The 11,695-nt window shown below is 49.2% G+C and overlaps 2 long non-coding RNA genes across 2 annotated transcripts; one reads left to right on the forward strand and one right to left on the reverse strand.

Annotated features, from left to right (window-relative positions):
* Positions 1-4,708: 4,708 nt before the first annotated feature.
* On the reverse strand, positions 4,709-7,302 carry LOC116069297. The gene is made up of 2 exons (XR_004109960.1): positions 7,158-7,302; positions 4,709-5,083 (listed from the first exon to the last, which is right to left on the reverse strand). It is a non-coding gene; the product is annotated as an uncharacterized LOC116069297 (long non-coding RNA).
* Positions 7,303-7,395: 93 nt separating this feature from the next.
* On the forward strand, positions 7,396-8,274 carry LOC116069298. Its single transcript, XR_004109961.1, has 2 exons — positions 7,396-7,469; positions 7,758-8,274. It is a non-coding gene; the product is annotated as an uncharacterized LOC116069298 (long non-coding RNA).
* The last annotated feature ends 3,421 nt before the right edge of the window (positions 8,275-11,695 follow it).

The following is an 11,695-nucleotide window of genomic DNA, read 5'->3' on the forward strand; positions in this document are numbered from 1 at the left end:
ACGCATCCCACCAAGACCCAAACACATCATGCATAATATGTGATTGTAAAATAATAAAAAAGTATATCCTCTGGAGAACATGTACTACAAAATGCAAGGGAGGAAGTGGATGGGAAAGGAGGAGTTGGGTGGGAAGAGAGTAGTTAGGTGGAAAGGAAGGAGCTGGGTGGAAAGGGAGGAGCTGGGTGGAAAGGGAGGAGCTGGTAGGAAGGGAGGAGCTGGGTAGGAAGGGAGGAGCTGGGTGGGAAGGGAGGAGCTGGGTAGGAAGGGAGGAGCTGGGTGGAAAGGGAGGAGCTGGGTGGAAAGGGAGAGGAGGCTACCTAGAGCTTTGAGGCCAGAGCTGAAAGCAGCTGGAGCAGGTGCCAGAAGAGGCATAGAGCAAGTGTAGACCCAATGTAGAGATTTATTTTTAATCAAAAACAAAATGCATGTTCCTGGTAATCAGCAAGGCCACATCCCTGCTCCCACCTAAACAAACTCTAGCTACAAAGATACCCATCAACAATGGAAGTAATGTCTGCCAGATCCCACTCCACCACTGGGTCTGTGGTGATGGCCGCTTTCTAGCTTTTCCCGCCACCAGTCAGCCTATATGTCAGCTCTCCTGTCCTGTCAGCTGGCAGTACTCCCTTTCCTCTGGGGATCACATTCAGGTATGTCTTGCTTTTATGAAACAGAGTATCACTGTGTAGCAGGCTGGTTTCAAACAAGTGATCCTCCTGCCTCAGCCTCCCAGATGTTACTGGAATTGTTAAGAGTTGGAGCCTGGCCCGGCAGTGGTGGCGCGCGCCTTTAGTCCCAGCACTTGGGAGGCAGAGGCAGGTGGATTTCTGAGTTCAAGGCCAGCCCCAGCCTGATCTACAAAGTGAGTTCAGGACAGCCAGGGCTATACAGAGAAACCCTGTCTCGAAAAACCAAACCAAACAAACAAAAACACCAAGCAGAGAAAGATTTATTCAGTGTGGCCACTTTGGTAAGAGGAACAAATAAAGATGTCTAGTGACCCCCTCCTACCCCACACCATTCTAGGCACCTAGACTCATCTGTGGGGTCCTGGCATGGGACTGAAGTTTAATAGAGAGCTAGCTGTGTGCAGAACTAGGTTGGTCAAGGTGTAGGCCCACCGTCATCATGTGCAGACATCAGGCTCTTCTGCTAGGTGGCCTGACACATCAGAAGTTAGAAATCTCTCTCTGGGAGACAAGTTCTTCCTCCACCTGCCCCAGGCTTCAAACTTTTCCTTCCTAGCTTGAAAATTCTGAGGAGATTCTGTTCCCTGGGATCCACTGTTTTAAGAGTCTGGCGGCCAGCGGGAGGACACAGTGTCCCCGTGGAGTGTCTCCTTCCACCCAGGATAGCACACAGGTGCATGTTGTAACCCCCCTTTTACTGCACAGCATCCCATGACCTAGAAACACCATTCCTATCCACTCAGCAGCAGCATGCATTTGTTCACCTTTGACCTTTGCCACTATGAGGCTACCACAGTTTGGGAATTTAGAACAGAGTGGCTGGGTTTTCTGCTGGAGGAGACTAAGCCTCCCACCCCTGAGGCCTGGGACCTCCTGGTCCTGTGGGTGGTTGGATTCTTTCTAGGGTGGTCCTTTTGCTGTTTCAAAGACAGTATGAAGGGATCTCTTTCAAGGCAAAGCCCACCCCTCTAAAATCCATTTTGAAACCAAAGCCCTTACTGTGCCAGGGCTTTTAAGGGTTCACTGGGTTAGGCGAGGCCAGCTCAGGATGGCTGCTTTTGTGGTGTGGCAGGGTGGGGTGTTTTCTTGTTTTACTTACGAAGAGCATGTATTTTATTTTTCACTTAAATTACAAACCAACTGGGTGTGGTGGTACATACTTTTAACTCCAGCACTTGGGAGGCAGAAACTATTGGATCTCTGTGAGTTCCAGACCAGCCAAATCATAAAAGTTCCAGAACAGTCAAGGTGACACAGTGAGCACTCATCTCAAAGTAAATAAAATATTCAAACTGCCAGCTGGACTGGGCTGCACGTATCTCAGTGGTAGAGTACTTGTTTATCATACACAAGATCCTAGATTTACGCTCAGCCCTGAGAGAGACAAAAGTACAAACCAAATCAAACCAAGCCTGTGCTGTCACTGCTGCCTGGTAAAGCATCTACAAATCCTGCCTCAGGAAGGTCATGCATGGGTCATCAGGAGATTGCCCCTCACCGGACGGCACTCAACCCTGTAGACAGATAATCCACTGCTATCCTATGCTCTAACATTCTTTTGCATGCCTCAGGACTATTTTAATCGGAAGTTATGAAAAATAGTGTTTCTGGACTGAGAGCCATAATCACATTTTTCAAATGCACATATGTTTTTGTAAAAGAAAACTTTCTAGTGACTTAATGTCTCTCTGAACTTTCCAGGTATGGCTTGGCTTAGTGCTAGTACAACAGCAAGGTGCTCAGTTCAAGCCCCAACACCTAAAAAAAAGAAGCTTTGAACTGCGAATAATTTCCTACAATCCTGGGGGCAGGGATAGGAAGCAAACTCATGGCCTTGCTGAGCATGCTCAGCCAGTACTGCACCACTGAACCATCCTCCCAGCCCACACTGCTCCTTTGGAAGCCCACACTTAATGATTGGAGGTCTCATCCAGGCCAGAGTAGCTTCAAACTCACTATGTAGCTCAGGATGACCTTGAACACCTGATCTCGCATCGCTACTTCCCTAATGCAGGAGTTACAGAGAAGAGTCTCCATGCCCTAAGAAAAAAATGATGTACCTGGAATTCCTCTGCACAGGGGAGATGAGGGGGTGCTGTTTCCTCTTTGATTTACACTGTCACTTATTAAAGTCAAAATAGATGCCTGTGGTGTTTACTTCATGCCTGGGCTGTAATTCAGGGCTGACACGCTGGTACTGCCAGTCTTTCGGAGATGGATAATTCTGTCTTTACATATAATCATCTCCTTAATAACCCTGTGTCATCTCATCTTTTCTAATTCTAAGAACAAATTTATACCCTACTTCATTTTTCTTGCTCAAATGGGTCCACTTTTGCCACTGGCATTTGTAGTGGTTTGAATGAAATGTTCCTGATAGGCTCATAGGGAGGGAGCGGCACTATTTGAAAGGATTAGAAGATGTGGCCTTAGGCTGGAGAGATGGATCTGCAGTTAAGAGCACTGACTGCTTTTCCAGAGGTCCTGAGTTCAGTTCCCAGCAACTACATGGTGGCTTACAACCATCTGCAACGGGATCTGATGCCCTTTCCTGGTGTGTCTGAAGTATATATAAATAAAATCTTAAAAAAAAAATGTGGCTTTGTTGGAGTGGGTGTGACCACTGAGTGGGCTTTGAGGTTCCAGATGCCCAAGCCAGGCCCAGTGTCTCATTTTCTTCCTGCTGCCTGCTGATCCTGACATAGAACTCAACTATCTCTCCAGTACCATGTCTGCCTGCATTCCGCCATGCTTTCCACTGTGACAATAAGGACCAACCCCTCTGAAACTGTAAGCTGGCCCCAATTAAAGGTTTTCCTTTATAAGAGGTGCTGTGGTCATGGTGTCTCTTCACAGCAATAGAAACCCTAACTAAGGCAACATTCTTTTTGGTGAGCCCCTCTGCCCCGTAAAAACCATCTTCATGGGTTTTCTTCTTGGTAATGTCACTTTGGTTTTTAAGCATTTCTGTGCTTTCTCCTCCCTAGGGATCCCGCTCTCAGCACTGTAATGCAGTCACATGTGGTATAAGGACATTCTGGGCAATGGCAGACAGCACATCTGCCAGTGGTCCCAGGGAACTATGATGGAATTGAAATTTCCCTATTGCCTAATTATATCGTGGTCATCATAACGTCACTGTACAATGTATTAATCATCTGTTAGGGCCGGCGCTGCTGTCAACAGACCTGCTGTGCCACCATGTATGCAAACAATGGCACGTGCAGTTCTATGTAGTGTAGTAGTTCCTAATAGTGAGCAGCTGGAGCTGGCTTACATGCTCACACCCTGTGGGTAGCACACCCAGGGCTTCCCATGCGTTAGGCAAGCGCTCTACCACTGAACTGCATCTCCAGATTGCCACCCCCACCCCCAGCCCCACCCCCCTTTTTTTTCATTTTGAGACAGGTCTAAGTTGCCCAGGCTAGCCTTGAACTTGTAATCTTTCTGCCGTAGTTTCTTGAGTTGCTGAGATTTCAGCCATGTGCTACTGTAGTCAGCTGGGATTATCTTTTTCTTACGGTTTTAAAAAAAATTACATATTGGAGCTATGAACTTTGTTTTTGTGATTTGTGGGGTTTTTTTTTTTGAGACAGATTTGAGTCTGTTGACTTTGTCTTTTGTATCTAGTATGTTTTTAAGCCCATACAATGAGTTCTTAGATATTTTACAGTTCTAGACTGTTCATTGAATTTTTTGTAAAGATTTATTTTATGTGTATGAGTACACTGTGGCTGTACAGATGGCCACGAGCCCTGACTTTCCTGGAACTAGCTCTATAGACTAGATTGGACTTGAACTCATATGCTTGCCTCTGCTTCCTGAATGCTAGGTGTAAGTGCTGCAGCTCTGAAGGGAAAGGCTCCCCTACAGAAGCGGTACAGTTTTGCTTCAGCTGCTCCAAGGGAAGGTCTCCCCCAGCAAAACCTCTGCTCAAATGTTACCACTTTGCTCAGAGAGCTATCCTGGCAGTCTGGGGCCAAGGAACACCACAAAGTCACACCACACAACAAACCTCACACGAGAGATTTACTGGGAGGGAAACCCCAGGAGAGTGGCTGCCTCTGCTCTGTGTGCAGCAGCAGGGAGCTGGGCAGAGCTCGGGCTTCTGTAGGATTTTTTGGCCCGTGGGAGGAGCTTTCCAAGGTGGAGATTTCCAGGGTGAGGATTGGTGGGATTTCAAGTCCTGAGTTTGGGCGAGCTTAGAATTGGTGGGTTTTCCTGTTCAGGGATTGATGAGGTTTTGAGTTCAGGGATCGGTGGGTTTCTGTGGCAAGCTCAGGAATTGGTAGAATTCATTATCTTGGTCCTGGTCTTGGGATCAAGTCTGGGTCAGTGTGTTCTTTCCTTGGTCCTTTTATCCTACAGTGGGCAGGCACCACCCTGCCAGGCTGAATTATAAACTTTCAGTTAAACACGCAGACCATCCCAACCTACATTGGTTTAACTTAATTTTCAGCTTTAGGACGATGGTATGAAAAGGATGCTGAGTAGCAACTGCTCTCTTCTGAATGTCTTTCCTGAGCTAGTGATATAAAGTATGATTGTCTCAGCCACTCCCAGGTTTTTTACCCAGGTTCCAGGCATCCACACCTTTATGAGAGGAAGCAAACATGTATTAAAATAGATTTGCTGAAACACAGCCTCACTGTAAGAGCAGGAGCATCTTCATGCAATTCTAAAAACTGCTGTCTTTGTTGCTTACGAAGCTATATCATTCCTTCAGACCTGCTGTTCTGCACTCTGCTCTGCCACACAAAACTCTGTGTTAGGCTGGCTTCCTGATCAGTCATAAAAACAGGGAACACTAGAGAGACTAGGGAGCACTCGAAGACACAGTGTGGATAGGAGTGCTCACCCCTGTGTTTCATGGTGCTCCAGCCAATTCCCATGAAGACAGCACTTGGTGGCACTTTTCAGCCCCCTGTGGCCATCCTAATACCAGTCAGGTTCTACCTGATGTAGTTAGAATAATGGCCTTCCAATGGTGAACAGTTCCTAATCCTTCAAACCCTTTGAATATGCTGTTTAACTCAAACGAGACTGCAGAGATGATTATAGCAAGGAGCCAGAGGTGGGAAACTATCTTGACCAATCTGTGTCCTTAGCATAGACGATGGTGTAGAGGGGCCAGAGTCAGAGAGGTGCGATATGCCAAGACTCATTAGGCCAGCATCAGAGATGGGGAGGAAAGCAAGCCAGAAATGGCAGCTCCGGGGAGAGGTGTCCTTTTAGGAGCTTCTGTAAAGGAACACAGCCTGGCCAGACACTTGGGTTTTACACTTGGGTTTTTTTGCTCAGTGATTGAGTTTTAGTTAGATAGTGCTGCTAACTAGTTGGTTTGGGGACATGCCCCTTCTGGGCTTTAATTTCTCACCCCATCTCAAAGTGAGCATAAGACTCCCCCATCCCTTAGGATTTATGCAGGTCAACAGAGTTCAGTTTTTTTTTTTTTGTTCGTTTTTTTTTTTTTGGGGGGGGGGGTTTCGAGACAGTTTCTCTGTGTAGCCCTGGCTGTCCTGGAACTCACTCTGTAGACCAGGCTGGCCTCGAACTCAGAAATCCGCCTGCCTCTGCCTCCCAAGTGCTGGGATTAAAGGCATGTGCCACTGCCTGGCCTGAGTTCAGCATTCTAAGGCCTAGATGTTGGCTATTCACACCCACCCAAGCAGCAGGGAAGGACCCCCTTTGAAAACTTTGCATACTTTGTAAACTTTGTAAAAGTAATCCTGAAAGGGCACCACAAAAGCTGTCAAAGCAGCAGCAGGCCCCTCCTCCTTCCTGCCCTAGCCTAAGGCCACCATAAGATGCCAAAATGGCGGCAATGGTCAAAGCAGCAACCCCTCAGCTTGCTGCCATCATGAGGAGCTGCCTCAGGCCTTCATGAAACTACACTGCAGGAGCTGTCCCCACAGGAGCTGTCACTTCCGGAGCAGCTCCAGAGATGGTGCCTCAGCCAAAGTTGCCTGCAGCCGAGAAGGACTTGCCACCCTAACTCATGGGACTGAGGCAGGGAAAAGCCTGAAAAGCTCCACCCCCTAAGAAATCCTATGGAAGCCCCGCCCTTTGTCCAGTTCCCGGCTGTCTGCTCCCTGTAGCAGAGGCAGCCATCCCTGGATTTGTCTCTCCAATACCCTGGACTCTCCAATAAATCTCTTTTATGAGATTTGCTGCCTGGTGTGGCTCTCTCATCTGAAGAAGCAAAGAAGCAATGAAGAGAAGAAAGGAAGAAATGAAGAAGTGGAGAGGGGCTGAGGCTCCCGAGCTGGTCAGCTCAGCTGGGGAATCCCCTCCCTTGGGAGGGGCACTGCCTCTACTGAGGACGCCTCCTCTCATCGCTGTGTGGTTCCTGGGTCCCCGTGTCTCAGGATGCCCTTCCGTTGGGATACCCTCTCCCCTCAGAGTTGTGTGGTTGCTGGACTTCCAAGTCCCGGGTTACCCTTCCATCCAAGCAGAAACACTTACGGTAAACTCTCAAGGCAGGAAAGTGGCCAGTCCCACCCTCTGGCCCACTTCCTCCTGAGAAGCTCCAGTAGCCAGGCCTCACTCCTCACCCTAGACCTCCCTAACAGCCCTAAACGGTGTTTTCTAACTGCTATAACTGCAATGGTCATTCCCAGCCTTGGGGGAGTGGCCAGGCCACACTTTACAAGGAAAAAAAAATCCCACCAATCCCTGAACAGGAAAATTCACCAATCCCTTAACTCCCCCCAGCTCAGGACTTGAAATCCTACCAATCCTCACCCTGGAAATTGCTGCCCTGGAAAGCTCTACCCCGTAAGAAATCCTATATAAGCCCTGCTTTCTGCCCAGGTCTCTGCTGTTTCTCACCTGAGCAGAGGCAGCTGCCTTCCTGGGGTTTCCCTCCCAACCTCATGTGAGGTTTTATTGTGCAGTGGGACCTTGCGGTATTCCTTGGCTCCCTAACTGCCAGGATACGGTTCCCATCAGAGTTGCTTAACACTAGGTCACAGTTTCCTTTTCACGGGTTCCCCCTTCCCCTTCCCATCCCTACTCCCTGCTCATCTCTCAGTCTGAATTCTCTTGGTGTCCTCCATAACGAAGAACTAGAGGCGTTGTAAAATCCCTGGAACTGGGAGGCACGTTTCTCATCCGAGTGCTCCACGGGGAGAGGTCTACACAAGGACATCACAGACGTGCCCAGAATGGCCCTCAGCACTAAAAAGCCACTTCAGCAGGACAGAAGGGAATAAGTGGGACTCAAGCCTTTTCTTGATAATGGAGTTTATCTACAAGCCTGGAGATGTGTATGATTAAGCACTATGGGATGGATTTTTCCTGGCTCTGAAAGGCTCTGAGCTGCCTGAAGTGCAGATGTTGGATGGGGCTGTCTGAGAAAGAGGCCTTGTTGTCTCAGGGCTTTAATCACTCCCAGCAAGTCTGAAGCCCCACAGAGTCCTCCTCCTCACCTTACCCGGAGCACTGAACGCCTGTACTCACGACACTGCTGTGGAAATGAGAAATGGCAACCCGCTTTTCCTTCTCCAAGTCTGCCCTTAAAAATATTCTTCCTTAGGAAGATGCAATTAAGTATTATGGAAATAAAAAGCTTTTATTGCGGTTCATGGTTTAAAGTTCTGTTCCTGTTTTACAATTTAAAATAATCTGTGAGGAAAAAAAAAAAAAACCTAACATATTTATTACCATTTAGGGAAAATTTGGAGAATGCTCCTGACTGGCGGGCCTAGGTAGTGCAGAGGTTTCCCCAAATCATTTAAAGACAAGTTTCAGGGGCTGCAGAGATTTGTTGGTGGTTCAAAGATTTGCTGCCTCTGCAGAGGAAGGCGGTTCAGCTCCCAGTACCCACACTGAGCAGCTCACGACACCTGTGACACTGAGCAGCTCACGACATCTGTGACTCTACTTCCCAGACACTGGCACCATGTGTGTGGCATAAACACACGGACACATACATTAAAATAATTAAAATCTTTAAAGCTATTTCACAAGGCTTTAGGTAACAAAACATTGAGAGTTTCTGAGTACCTGTGGGAGGGGAAGGGGGCAGCGCTTGAGACAGGATAAAAGTGAACTTTCTGCACTTGTATTTTAGAATTGGATGCTGAACCCATATGAGAATACACTAGTTCTAGCTGTGCTCTCAGATAAACCATCATCCTAGAAAGTGGAGACAGAGGTCACCTTGAGACTGACTCTCAAATGCTGTGCCTTTGTCTACCTGCTGGGTGGAATATGGTCTCTGACTGAAAGAAAAAGATGATGGGAAAAATATGTCCTGTGCACCAAAGCCATCCAACCTTCCAAATGTCATGGAGGGAGGGGTGGAACAGAGGAAAATCTGGAAGGTACTAGCAATGCAAACTCCACTCTGAAAAACCTTTTAATTTCTTTTTTAGCCACACAGTAAAGAAGCAACCAAGGGAGGTGAGTCAGAGCCAGGGGTCAACCTGCCGCAGAGGGGAGCCATCTTGCTTCTGTGAGACTCAGAGGGTCATGAGGCCCAAGCTGTTTTCCTAATGATTCTAACCTGCTATTTGTTTCCCCTCTAAGTATACACTGGAGTTTCCAAAGGATGATTAATATGAGGTTGTAACGAATTAAATGCAGACACAGGTTTTTGAACTCAGCTGTATTCTTTTAAGCCAGACATTAAAGAAATCTGCAAAGAAGTACAACAGTGTCACCCTTCTCACCAAGGAGACTCTGAATGTCAGTTTTCTCATGGGGGGGGTTTTTGTTTTTGCTGTTTTTGAAGAGAGGTTCTTGCTACCAGCCCAGGCTGGCTTAGGATGTGCAACCCTCTGCCTCTGCTTCCTGAATGCTGGGACTTCAGGTATGTGCATGTGGCTTGATGCTTTCTGTCATTGTTATTAAGAAAATAGAGTTGGCTCAGCCCAGTGCAGGCGGGGGTGGGAGTGGCCTACAGACCTGACTCACCTTCAACCATGCCACACGGGTAGGATGCAGCCCTCAAGCCATGCAGTGGGGACAGAGGTCACCTGCCAGTCTTGTGGCCTGCCTGAAATGGGAGCCACTACAGTGTGCAAGTATGTGGTGGACAGAGGGGAGAGAAAAAGAAATGGAACAGTCTGAACATTATGAAGAGAGATGGAACTGGAGACTTGAAAATAGAGAGGAATAGCCTGTTATGAGTGGCCAGCCCTGCCACCTGAGGCCATGGTGAGGTCCCAGCCAATACTGCCTCCGAGGGTCACAGCTGGGTCAGTGGCTATGCAGCAGCAGGGGTCTATGTCGATGTCCATGGCTCATATTACCACTAGAGATCATAGGGACATATGTCCTTGGTCTATAAAGCTGCCAGGGACCATGTGGATGTCCAGGAGCTGTGCACAACCAGCTCCATCTTTCACTGGCTGCAGCATTCTGGAGAGCCTGCCCCACTTCCCACAGATAGCAGCACAGTGGAGCTGGCCCTGTTGGCAGGGGTGCAGGTCGGCAGGGAGGGAGATGGGAGCTGGCCCCAAGGTCATGAATGTGGGAGAGCTGACCCTGCCACTCATCTGCTGTGCGGTGGCCTGGGTTCGAGGGGGATGCCCTCCCCACCTCACCCCTCAACACCTCTGACCCTGGAGTCATGAGAGCCGGAGAGATGTCCCTGCTCCTCATGTGCTGCAGCAGTTGGGAGAGAGGGCCGTGCATCTTGCCTGGGCAGCCTAGCAGAGCTAGTCCTGCTGTCTGTGTGTGGGGGCATAGACAAGTTGGCCCCAACTGTGAAAGTGGGGGTACTGGCCCTGCCAGTTCTATGTTATGAGGTGACATGGACATAGAGGTAATCCCCTCACTCTACAGGGTCATAAGAGTGGGAGAGCTGGTGTTGCCCCTCGCCAGCTGCAGCACTCAGGAGAGTGGGTCCTATACCTTGCCTGGGCAGCACGGTAGAGCTGGCCCTAGTGGCAGCGGTGGGGGAGTGCAGATGAGCCAGCCCTGAGGGTGTGAGCGGTGTAGTGTTGAATCTGCCCTTCCTATGCTATGAAGAGGTGTGGGCACAGAGGGGATCCCTAGCCCCTTGTGCCCTGAGGCTAGGGTTGAGAGACGGGAAGAGCTATCCCTGCCTCTCACCAACTATTGAAATCTCTTTACTTGGGCATCATAGTAGGTGGAGGCCCTGGTGGAGGGTGATTAGGTGAGCCAGCTCCAAGTGCAAGAGCAAGGGAAAGCCAACCCTACTACTCATCTTCTCTGGGGCAGCATGGGTGCGGGGGTGATGTGTTCCACCATACCTCCACCTTGCTCCTAACCCCCTCTGACAGTTGGGAGAGCTGGCCCCCAGTCAAGATAGTGGGCAAGCTGGCCCTGGCCCTCACTGCTTGTAACTCTCAGGAGAAGGGACCCTCCATCTCACCTGGGCAACACAGTGGAACTGGCCCTGATGATGAAGGCATGGATGAGCCAGCCCCGAGAGTGTGAGCGCAGGAGTGCTGGATCAGCCTCTTACTGGCACCTGGGAAAGTGGGCTTTGCACCTTGACTGGTGGAGCTGGCTCTGGAGGCAGGGAGGGGGGTGGTGCAGGTGAGCCAGTCCCAAAGGCATGCGAGCAGGAGAGCTGACGCTGCCTCCTGCCAATGGTGGCCCTGGGTGGCTTGTCCTGGTAGTTCAGATAAGGGAGAGTTCTCAGGCTGATCAGCTCAGCTGCCACCCAGGCTCAGATCCAGGGCTTTGAGTTGTCATTTATAAACTTCTGGAGTGCATGAAGGGGCCAGTCTTGCTGATCCAAAACTACAGGATCTCCATGACACAGGGCAACAACAGGATAACCGTGAGGAGGCCCGGGAAGGATCCAATATTCATGGTGACACAGAAGCCAGAGGCCTAAAACCAGACCAATGACTCAGTTCAGTGAACATTTGCAAGTGAAGATGTGTGGATAGAGGGATATACTGTGGGGCACACTGACACACCACAGCTTCCACAATGAGATGTTTTTTATGCTTTGTTCTGTTTAGTGTGTGTGCATGTTGGTGTGTGTTTTCTTTTGGGGAGGAGGGTTGCAAGGGCAGAGG

Source organism: Mastomys coucha, unplaced genomic scaffold (genome assembly GCF_008632895.1).
Source record: "Mastomys coucha isolate ucsf_1 unplaced genomic scaffold, UCSF_Mcou_1 pScaffold22, whole genome shotgun sequence".
Classification (NCBI taxonomy): domain Eukaryota; kingdom Metazoa; phylum Chordata; class Mammalia; order Rodentia; family Muridae; genus Mastomys; species Mastomys coucha.